Raw genomic sequence first — 12,490 nt, forward strand, 5'->3', positions numbered from 1 at the left:
GATGACTATGACCCAGACAAGAACTGCAAACAGTTGCCACCAGACGAGGTCTGCTGGGTCATTTACATTCTCTGGTGATAGTCAGGGTTCTTTTGTCTTAGTATATCAGCCACAATATTTCTCTCTGAAATTATATAGAGCATCTATTAAATAGATCATCAGGGACGTCTGTGTGTCTTAAATTGGGAAACAATCCCTCTCACAGTGTGATGTCATTTCCCTGGCCATGACAGTTTCCTGTCTGTGAACCTCATTGCATTGTGGGAGATAACAGCTGTTGCCAACTGCCAAGCAAGCAGTATCTCCCTTCGTGCATATATATATAAATGTAGTTGCCAGTTAATGAACGAGATAGAGACAGTAGGTTAGTACTTAACCTTAATCCATTCAAACACTGTGCCACCTCTGTCCCCTGTATCTCCTCTATGCCCCCCCCTTCCCCCGGTGCCTCCAGTGTCCCTCTCTGTTCCACCTCTGTCACCCCACTGTGTCACCTCTGTCTCCCTGTGCCTCAGTATACTGCAGCAAAATGTTGTTATAAAGGCTTAAACATTTTTCTATTAATTTTTTTGATTTTCTCAAAAAAAAAAAAAAAAAACAAGGACTTTTTCTCTTGTTCCCAAAGAATTACATTTTACATTTTCCGGCTGTTCATTTTGGCGTGTCATTCGTAAGTCAGGTGTTTGTATATATACAACCTTGTAGCCCATGACATTGTTAGTGGGTTTGTTTATAGATAAGGGCAGTTTGTGCTGTTCTTTTTTTTTTCTGCGGATCTGACTGGTTGTGTGGAAGTAACTCTACGATATAAGCAAACAAAACAAACCCTTAATAAATCAGTTCTGGTCTGAGAAGAAATCTCTGATGACAACTAATTGGCAGAGGTTCTTATTGCCAATCCCCTTTCGCCTGGTTTTCTTAGACAGTGACTTCATTAATAAGACCAAATAAAGTATTGTGATCCACTTCAATATTTTTCCTCCAGTTGTTGTATTATAACTATAGCAACCAGCTATTGCACCCTTCCTGTTTTTGGCTGTCTGTAGGTGCCAGTAGGTTCACGGAATGTGACCTCTGCATGCAATTTTCTGTCTACATCAAGTAGTTACAAATTCAATGACAACTGTGCCATTTGTATCTAGTAGTTATAGTACATACTTGGAATCTCGTGATTGTGGTTTGGTACTTTAATTGTGAAGGCAGGTATTTAAAGGGATAGATTAGTAACAATAACAATAACATTTCTATAGCGCTTTTCTCCCATAGGACTTAAAGCAGTTAGGCTCTCTCAGATTCAGTAATTGGTAGTAGGATTGGTAGTAGGATGAAGTATTACCACAACAAACATTATAATTCTGCAAATGCCAAATTAACAGGTGGGGTTTCAGTCTGGATGTATACACATCCAGAGATGGAGCTGTCCTGATCTGCTGAGGTAAGGAGTTCCATAATGTAGGAGCGGCATGACAGAAGGCTCTGGGACCAAACGTTTTCAGGTGGATTTGGTATGACTAGATTATTAGAACCTGTGGATCTGAGATTGCAGGGATTGCTACGCAGCTGTAGAAGCAGTCGAGTTTTTATTCATAAATAGTCTTTTTGTGGGAAAATGGGTTTTGCTGGATCTCCTACAGGTTTGAATAAACTAGAGAAGTTGTAAGGAAGATACCCCTGTGCAGGAAAATTCCCCATAGCGATTATATTCCTGCCTAGTCAAGTGTCTATGCTGGACAACCAATGCCTGGAGCCTGGAGGTCATATGCTTCCAGAAGCAGTTATTGAAACTGAAAATATATGAGATATATGAGATATTGATTAGTAATAGCAAATCCATCCCATAATGTAACTGATATACAGTATGTATAATGTAAGTCTTCTGAAAATGAGCCTTGCAGCGCTGGGTCCCTGGTTCGAATCCCAGCCAGGTCAATATCTGCAAGCAGTTTGTGTGTTCTCCCCGTGTCTGTCACTGTGTGTGTTTCCTCTGGGCACTCCAGTTTCCTCCCGCACCCTAAAAAACATACAGATAAGTTCATTGGCTTCCCCCTAAAATTGGCCCTAGACTGTTACGTGCACTACACTATGCATACATATGACTATGGTAGGGACTAGATTGTGAGCCCCTCTGAGGGACAGTTAGTGACAAATCAATATACTCTGTACAGCGCTATGTAATATGTCAGCACTATATAAATACTTAAATAAATAAATAAAATTGTTCAGAAATACCTGTATAGCACTCTTTTATATTGTGAATCACCAGCATGTAGGAATTTGAAGTAGGATTTAGATATATGAGGGTGGTCGATGCTGTTATGTCTACTTTATCAGATAACTGTGAGCACACAATAGCTATGGGATAAGGTTTAAAAAATGTCTGATTGTTCTCACCTCATATGTGTGACAGTGTAACTGAGTTGAGCTATGTACACACCTAAGATTCTTGTAGGGTCTTACTACTCAACTATATTCTGAGCAGGTTGTTTAATGCTAGGTACACACTATGAGATTTTCTGGCAGATTTACTGTCAGATCGATTATTTTTTAACATGTCCGATATGATTTCCGATCGATTTCCATTCACTTCAATAGGAAATCGATCGGAAAATGCTCGGAAATCGAACGAAAATTAGATCGGACATGTTGGAAATAATCGATCTGACAATAAATCTGCCAGAAAATCTCATAGTGTGTACCTAGCATAAAGGCCAATGAAAGCGGCTCCTGACCAGCTCACATGACTCTGCCATTATAGAGATGGCAGAGTGGATGTCTGGAGGATCCTGGCGCTGCGGTGGTGACGGCTGTTGCGGCGGGTATGCGCGGCAATTCGTTGGGATTCCGTCATTATTTTACCAGCGGCCTATGGTCCTTAAGGGGGCAGAGACCGCTGGTACTTAAAGTGGTCTAACACCCAGCATTTCAACTTTGCTTTAAAAGATTGCTTACAGCTTAGAAACGATTATGCCAGATTTTTTTTTTTTAGCAGAAATTCACTGAATGGATTAAACATGACATTTTAGTGCTGCATTTAGCTAGAAACCCTCCTCAGTGCTTAGGTTTAGTTACAAATGTATCTGTTTACAAAGTAATAAACAAACACTGCTCTGAGAGAACAAAGAGGGCTTCCCTGGCAGGCTTTTCAGAGGTCTAATTGCATTCCAAACAAAGATACATTTGTAAGAACGGATGCGGATTCCTAGTTAAATCCAACACTAAAATGTCATGTTTAACCCATTCAGTGAATTTCTGCTTAAAAAAAAATCTGGCATAATAATTTCTAAGCTGTAAGCAATATTTTAAAGCAAAGTTGTAATGCTGGGTGTTAAACCGCTTTAAGTGGTAACTATGTTTCGGGCAAGGTGACCACCAAAACTCAGGACAAGTCCAAGGTATACGGGTTATTAGATAACGCTCTAGTTAGAGTTCTATTTTAAGAATTCTTAAAGTGTAACTTTCGGGCATAAAATCAAAAATCAATTCTTTATTTTTTCTAGTAAACAAGTAATAAGGATGCTAATCAGGCAATTCAAAAGTTAAAATCACTATTACTTCTCTTGTTGATAAATGATCATTCCCCATTTTACCTGACACTTATTTGGTACACAAAAAGGAAAAGGAAGTTGCAGGGCATGCTGGGTTGTCCTTTTTTACTTCTCTACTTCCCCTCAGATTTAACTAATGCAGCCTGATTGGCTGAAGCCTCTTTCACTCCTGTTTTCCCCTCCCACACCTCTGTTCCTCTCTGATCTGGTCAATATTTCTCATTCTAAGACAGTGCACTTTCTATAGTGAAGGGTGGGCAAACCAGGCAGAGGAGAGTAAGGGAGGAAATGACACCAGGATTGGCTTCAGAATAGCCACAGTTAAAATGGGGAAGGCTAAGAAGGATTTTCTCTTTTTTTACTGAAGAAAAATCACTAAAATCAAAACATGGACAGAGTGCAATTAATATGTTATGTAAGTAGAGCAAGTATTTATCTACTTATATATGTGTTGTTTTTTTTCTGAGATAGTATGGCTGACAGCGCCTCTTCAAGAAAAAGAAGAAAGTTGGATGTGTCATTCATTCTATGCCTGCTTTGGAGTCAAACACTCAGTAGGATTAAAACTGTGCAGTTACATTGTACAACCAGCAGCAGATCTAATCTGCATGAAAAATTCAAATGCCAATGCATTTAGAATGTGCTACTATATCACTGAAATATAAAGTTTTTTCTCATTACCTGAAATCAATGATTGTGCAGTACAATCACATTCTGCCTTGTAAATCATTAATTGCTTTTAAAATGAAATTAGAAGTAAGGTACATCAAGAAGACTTAAAACAACATGTATTTTGCTGAAGCATGTTGTACACTTGGGACACATTGGGATCAACTTACTAAACAGCTAATGTTTTCACTCTCTTACTTGCTTCATATACCGCAATAATTTGCTAGGTGTTTTAGAAAATAGGCACAGCTGACTGAGTAAGTGAAATAAACTGTGTAAAACAGGGGAGCCCATTAGATCGCAATCATCTACCGGTAGATCACAAAGGGCTTCATGGTAGATTCCGTCCGCACTACATTTTCCATACTGTATATACAATTATGGTCCTAAAATTGTACATAGGTAGATCATTTTGACTTGCTAATTTTAAAAAGTAGCTCACAAGCCGAAAAAGTGTGGGCACCTCTGGTGTAAAATGTTCATATTTTATAAATCAGTCCCATTATCAGACATGCTCTGAGCTGCCCCCTTTTCTGATTAGTCAGGACTTGCAACTTATTGCTAGTTTTAGAGGATACCCTGGTTAGTTTTGCTGTGCCATAGTGTTAAGGTTTGGTTAGTCTAGGACCATGCTAGGCACATTTATAGGGTTAGGGCAGTCTTAAAGTGGATCTGAGATAAACTTTTACTCATTGCATAATTGTGTTCCTTCCTTCTTAGCCTTCCCCATTTTAACTGTGGCTATTCTGAAGCCAATCCTGGTGTAATTTCCTCCCTTACTCTCCTCTGCCTGATTTGCACGCCCTTCACTATAGAAAGTGCATTGTCTTAGAATGAGAAATATTGACCAGATCAGAGGTGGAACAGAGGTGTGGGAGGGGAAAAGGGAAGAGGAGAGGGGACTGCATTTACACACAGGCAAGCTGATAGCATCCCCAGCCCTCAGCCTGTGACAATGTGACAAACAAAACATGGCTGCCCTGATTGTATCACAGAAATAAATAATCATAAACTTTTTAAGCTGTTTGCAGCTAGATATGCTGTGTAAACTATCTAAACTTTAGATAAGATATATAGACAAGTTACTTGTTATAGTTGGTTTTTCATCTCGGATCCGCTTTAAGGATAGCCAATTGGTTAAGATTAGTGTTAGGTTTAGCTAAAGGGTGTAAAATAGCATGGATAGAAGCAAAGTGGGGTCAAGGGCTGCATAGCTTTGGACTGTATTGAGTGACACAGAGCTAGTAGTGGCAACAGTTCAATCCATTCTCAAATAAATTTGTGCTGAAACTGATAGCAATCAAATAGCGCAAGTTGGTAAAAGATCTGTATTCAATGACTGATTTCTGATAAAATACAAGTACGTAGAGCTATCATCAGAATTCATAAAATGTGTGTAGTTTGTATAAGGTATTCTTCAGAACCTTTGTCCCCTCCCCTTATTTTGACAGTACTTCAGGACCCCACTGGGCCTCCTTGTAGGACAAAATTCTGGGTTTCCCCCTTGGACCAGGTACTGGAGTACTATCTGTGCTTGTCGCATAGAGTATGGCCAACTTTTCTTCCATTTCCTCTAGGGCTGTCAGTCTACCATTTAAGGAAATGTAACCACTTCTCATGGAGGTAATTAGACAAATGACTAGAGAGACAATGTGCAGAATACAAGCTTACTTTATATAACTAATGCATTTTAAATTGCAAATTTTAAGGGAGTATAAACTGCAAATCAAATGCTATTCTTATCAGGGCTGTGGAGTTGGAGTCGGAGACATTTCGGGTACCTGGAGTCGGAGTCGGTGGTTTAAATAAAGTGAGGAGTCTGAGTCTGAGTCGGTGGTTTCAATAAAGTGAGGAGTCGGAGTTGGATGATTTTTGAATCAAATCCATAGCTTTTGTAAAAATCAAGGAGTTGGAGCAATTTTGGGTACCTGGAGTCGGAGTCGGTGGTTTAATAAACTGAGGAGTCGGAGTCGGAAGATTTTTGTACCGACGCAACAGCCCTGATTCTTATTCAATGCCTAGTCCAATGTGTTTCATGACATTCCTCTTTCAGGGTGTGCTAGAGTAAAAAATCCAAGTCCGTGTTCCACACCGTTTTGAGGAGAGACTAGTGTTATGCATGGTTAGGGGATAGTGCTAGGGTAGGTCTATGAGGGGCTCCCTACGCCGACTGGTATCTATCATTTGGCACTGTTATTGGCCTGAGGAAGCGGGCTTAGACCCTCGAAACGCGTTGCCTGTGCTAAATAAAATCTTTTGTATGATACAAAGATTTCGTCATTGAGGTAAGACACCTCGTTATCCTTTTCATTTTAAACTGTTTTTAGATGCTTTTATACAACCCAGGGCGCCTCTTTCTCCCTATTTGTGCTTAGTACACCCCCCAACATTTCCTGTTGGAGGGGTAGTGACAGTATACCCGTGGTTGCCACCACAGTGGACATCTGTCTCCGTTTTTTTCAAGAGAGTGACCACCACCGGGTCCCCCTGGGACCGCCCCGAGTGGAGTCGGGTTTATGGTCTCCACCTGCTTCCTGCGGTTGGTTGCCCCTTGCAACCCTCCTTTGTGAGTAGCATTTCTATTCTCACCAATTTCTTCCATCCTTGCATTGACGTATTGCACTACTGGGCTCCCGCCTTTTTGTCTCTTGTGCCTTTTCTACAGGGTGCCCCGACACCCCCACCACAATACTTGATGGCTGAGGGTTTTTTCCCCTTGTGGACCAGAGCAACTTTCACCTGTCAGCACTCCTCCCTTTCTTTTGCCAATAACTCAATTACTACTAATCACAGCGTAATGATCTATATCTTGTTTTTCTCGCCACCAATTAGGCTTTCTTTGGGAGTTACAGTATGCTAAGAATTACTTTATCCTAAATGCATTTTAACATGAATAATAAGAAAACAAAATTAAAAAATGCATTATTTCTCAGTTTTTGGCCATTATAGTTTTAAAATAAAACGTTCTACTGTGGATAAAAGCCACACATTTTATTTGCCCATTTGTCCCGGTTATTGCAACGTTTTAAAAATGTCCCTAGTACATTGTATGGCGCCAATATTTTATTTGGAAATAAAGGTGCATTTTTTCAGTTTTGCGTCCATCACTAATTACGAGCCCATAAGTTAAAAATTAATAGCAACATACCGCCGTGACATACATTTTAAAAAAGTTTAGTCCCTAAGGGTACTACTTATATATTTTTTTATGTAATTTTTTTTTACCCCTATATAAAAAAAAGTATGGGTACTATGGGAGGGTGTGGGAGGAAAATAGTTAATTATAAAATTCAGTGTAGGGATTTTTATTAATTAAAAATGAATTTTGGTGTAATTTACTATTTGGCCACAAGATGTCCTCAGTCATTATTTACGATTCACGTACGTAAGCACGGGAATCGGAAGTAATGCGTGGCAGTGTAACAATAGGAAGATACAAAGAATGCTGGCGTCTCGTAGACGCCGGTATTCATTGAATCGGGGACTTAGATTTATGAATGGGAACTGCGGTCCCATTCATTAACTTCCCTGCTAAATGGCGGTAATGGGAGCGAGCGCCGGCTGCATGCTGCTGCAGACTTGTATTCACGGCCCTGGTGCATCCTGTGAACTTTGCAGGGCCGTGAATATTCTGCATGGCGTGTAACAAGTAGTTAATTATAGATACCTAATGAAAAAAGGAGTTCCCAGCTTTAAATACTCAAACTTGGCATCCGCAATTTATAAATATACTACTTGTAGAACCTTTACTGACCTCAGAAGCACTATGAGCCACTTATGTGGTTTCTGTATGCTGTATCATTGTCACTGTAAATTGTGATGGCCTGTAATAGCTGCTAGAGAGTGGGAACAGGTCACTTATAGCAATTGCAGGTGTCACAGGACTTGAATAGTCCTCTACCGATACATTCAGGGCTAGACAAGACTGGCACTAAAATTGTACTTTAATGTAAAATTACAACTTTAAACATTTTTATAAAACTAGGGTCAAGCAATAGTACTCAGCACGCCTCTGCAGTGGTTGCGTAATTGACTGTTTTTTTGTTATTCTGTTTTTTTTCTTCCCCAGAAAATACTCAGGAAAAGGACATAATTGCCTTTCAAAAGTAAAAAGGCAGCTACTCAAAGCTACCAATGCAAAGTACAACTGTCAGCTGAAACCACTTCCTGTACATTGTCACCGGGAGTCCTATTTATTAAACAATTGTTTAATGAAATTCAACAATATATTATGAATTTAACCTGACCTGCCTTAGAGCCTGTTCTCAACTGACCCTAGCTTTAAAGTACCCCTTACCCTCTTCCTCCCTCCCCTTAAACTTTTAATATTGTTTTATTGCTGGTGCTGCAAGCCTGCAACTAGCACACAGCAGTGCACCAGCCTCCCCCCTCCTGTGCCCCCTCTTACTCCCGTTCTGCTCAGTCAAAGTCTTCAACTGAGGCAGAACGTCGGATATTATCAGGGAGGAAGTGACAGTTCTTCCTCCTCGGTGTGCGTACATAACTCCACCCCTCCACCTGCCGCTTTAGTTCCATATGTGTTTCACTGCACACAGCGTGCAGGGGAGCTGCGCTGTGTGCGGACTTGTGATAATTGAGTTCAGATATTCTTCCGACCTCAGTTAACATGAGTCCACACACAGCGCAGCTCCCCTGCGTGCCATGTGCAGTGAAACACATTTGGAACTCCAGCGGCAGGAGGATGGGGCAGAATTATGTACGCACAGCGGGGAGGAAGAACTGTCACTTCCTACCCAATCATAATGGTCATCTATGCTGTTAGAACGGGCCACAGAAGTTCACTGGAGGGGGAAGGATGGTGCTGTGTGCTGTGAAAAGGTCACACAGTACCAGTAATTAACTAATTTAAAAGTATATCCAGACCAGGTCAGCGGTACTTTAAGTATGGTCACATGATACTTACTGCTGCCAAAACTCTTGCAAGCTGACTTGAACCGTGTGACCAGCACATAAATCCCAAAGGTTCAAGGAGAGTATTTCAGATATCCAGTGCAAATGCCAATGTATACTCTTGGGGCTGATTTGTATACCATTGTGTTTTGTAAGTGTTCTCAACCTTTTGGAAGTCACCACACCACAAGGAAACTCCAAAATTGTGTGACCAATAGCACTATACATAAATAGAATCTATAACATTGCCACAATATTTAAATGACACTAAATCAAAAATGTACCTAGTAAAGCTAGGTTCACACACACACACGTTTACTTATGCCCACAGAGATAAGGACTCAATCCCTTGGGTGACAGTTGGGTGCCAAGTGCTATACAGATGTGTCTCTAGTTTAGGGGCTAGTGAAGAGACAATATATACTCTGTACAGCGTTGCGTAATATGTTGGCGCTATATAAATAAATAAATAAAATAAACTAAATAGGGGTACGTTTGTTGCTGTGAAGGAGAGAGGAGGGACAATGTTCAGCACATGTTGGACAGGGTGAGGAGTAAAGCCATGAACTTGGGGTCATTTGGGCGTCTTTGTCCCTAACATGCAGTGTACCAGATCTTTAGGCAATGTAGCCTCCTGTACACACACTAGGTTTGTCCATGCAAGTTCTTTTTAAACACTTCCAGTTCTTGGATGTGTTCATGTCCTAATGTGTCTCTCTAAAGATTCCAGGATGTAAGAGTCACGTCCTTCACTTAATCCCACCGCCGCTCATGGCAATCCGGTGCTTGTATGTGCACCCCCCATTGCCCCATGTGTGCGTGCACCAATTTAAAAGTGAGTGATTGCTCTATAGCAGCAATCATTCATTGAAAGTACAAAAAAAAAAAAAGTTCAAAAAGTGTAAAGTGAAAATGTCCCATCACATAATAAAGTATTTTTTTGATCCGTGGTTAGCTTTTAACCCCTCCCTAACTAATTGACCCCTTGTGTCACCTAAACTTGACCTTAAAGTGAACCCGAGGTGAGAGGTATATGGAGGCTGCCATATTTATTTACTTTTTAGCAATGCCAGTTGCCTGGCAGCCCTGCTGATCCTCTGCCTCTAATAATTTAGCCATAGACCCTGAATAAGCATGCAGCAGAGCAGGTGTTTCTGACATTATTGTCAGATCTGACTAGATTTGCTGCATGCTTGTTTCTGGTATACTTCAGACATTACTGCAGCAAAATAGATCAGCAGGGCAGCCAGGAAACTGGTATTGTTTAAAAGGAAATAAATATGGAAGTCTCTATATCACACTCACTTCGGGTTCACTTAAAGATTCGTAGACACCTGTAATGGCTGCAGCTTGTAGCGAATCGCTATGCTGTTGCCTAGCAACGACTGCACAGCATTGGGGTTTGCAAACTATGCACCTTAGTGATCACATCCAATCACTATAGATGCACAGACTGGCGATAATGGTACGCTACATGCCCAACTAGTGATGAAATATGACATGTGTGGTATCATTTTAACCTCCCTGGCGGTAATCCTGAGCTGAGCTTGGGCTAGCTGCTGGGAGCTGTATGCAAGGTATAGCGGGCAGTGGGAGCTTTTACTCATCTCCCGGGGGACCCAGACTTCAGTAGCCATTCTCCTTCCTGTCCTCGGAGGCTCTCAAACATTCTGGTGAGATTGCTGTCATTGACCTCTCCAAAAAGTTATAGCGCCACCCGGTGGATGGAGGTAAAATTGCCGCATTGGAGCCCAGGGAGGTGAGTGAGTGCAGGGGCTGCTGCTGCCATCGTGGCGGCATGATTATTTCCTGATTTTAGGGTCTGAAGCCTTTTAAAAAGACCCAACTATCCGGAAATAACCATACCGCTGGGGGGGGGGGGGGGGGGATACGGGTTAATTAGGAACAGCCAAATACTTTTTAGGTGTTTTACAACCGTGGCACTTGTCAAGTGAACATAAAGAAGAGTGAAACATGAAAAAATTTGTAATTTTTGCATTTACGCCTAATTTTCCCTAATAAAATGCCTGTAAAATTAAACTATTTTTGGAAAAACAAATTTTGCCCAAAGAAAGCCTATATTGTCCTGAAAAAAGCACAATATATGTATTACTTTGGTGGCATAAGTAATAAAATAGTTATTGTTGTATCGATAGTGACACAGCTGAAACAGCAAAATTACCAGGAATCTTAAGGGGTAAAAACCTAGGAATGCGAAGATGTTAGTGGGCATGTGTAGTTTGTGACCTCATCCATCATCAGTAAACATATGCTTATTCACTTCCGTGTATGTGCTGTGGGAGCACAGCCGAAGACTGAGGGACATCTGTCCAAAGCTATATGAATGGCTTTTCAGTCAAATAAAGAATTGAGAAGCATGGAGAACTGGAGCGACGCTGGAGCAAATCAGGAGTGTAGGAAGGTAAGTAAATCTAAAGGGGGCAGCACCATACTATTAACCACTTCGCATCCAGACCTTCTTTTTGCCTTATGGACCAGAGCAGTTTTGACGCTTTAGCCATGTCCCTATTTAAACAGCCATAACTTTATCCCTACTCACGACACCTAAATGATCTAGGTATCGTTTTTTTTCAGGACGTACTAGACTTTCATAGGGGTTATTCTGACCCAAGAAAAAAAAATTCTATGCATTTTAATGAGAAAAAAAAGGGGGGGGGGGATGAAAAGTTGCATTAATCCTTAGGTTTCACCAATTGTAGTAAAAAATAAAATGGATAACAAACATGCCACCAGTATTACGTTCCCCCAAGGATAGATAGCCAGGTGTGTCCCCAGTATCAGCCCCCCCAGTATAGCCAGATGGGCCCCCCAATATCAGCCCCCCAGTATAGCCAGATCTGTCCCCCGTATTTGCTAGCCCCCCATATAGATAGACAGATGCGCCCCCCGGAATAGGGCTCACCATTATAGCAAGATGTGTCCCCCGGGATCAATGTTCCCCATTGTAGCCAGATGTGCCCCCAGGATTAGCGCCCCCTTCCCATTATAGCCAAATGTGCCCCCAGTGTTAGGTTATGGCCCCCAGGACCATCAGATGGGCCCCCCCCATTATTAATTCCCCACCCCCTGTTACCCAGATGGGCCCCAAAATACATTTCAAACCCCCCCTTTCGGAACCCCCACCCTCTGTTATGGGTAGCTAGATGTGCTCCCCCCCCTTTACTACTCTGCCCCCTCCGTGGCCAGATCGATATAAAAATGCCCCTGCAAGCAGAATATCTCACCTTACCTGGTTCCTGTGATCATCCTTCAGCCCCAGCTTCCATTCACCGCGCTGCACTCAGCCCTGTGATACCGAACACCGGGTCCCGGCTTGATGACGTCATCAAGCCGGGACCCGGATG

At 41.6% G+C, this 12,490-nt stretch overlaps 1 protein-coding gene across 2 annotated transcripts in view; it reads left to right on the top strand.

Annotated features, from left to right (window-relative positions):
* SH3RF3 (SH3 domain containing ring finger 3) overlaps positions 1-12,490 on the top strand; it is a 565,916-nt gene that overhangs the window by 344,580 nt on the left and 208,846 nt on the right. The window lies entirely within an intron of this gene.

Source organism: Hyperolius riggenbachi, chromosome 2 (assembly GCF_040937935.1).
Source record: "Hyperolius riggenbachi isolate aHypRig1 chromosome 2, aHypRig1.pri, whole genome shotgun sequence".
Taxonomy (NCBI): Eukaryota; Metazoa; Chordata; class Amphibia; order Anura; family Hyperoliidae; genus Hyperolius; species Hyperolius riggenbachi.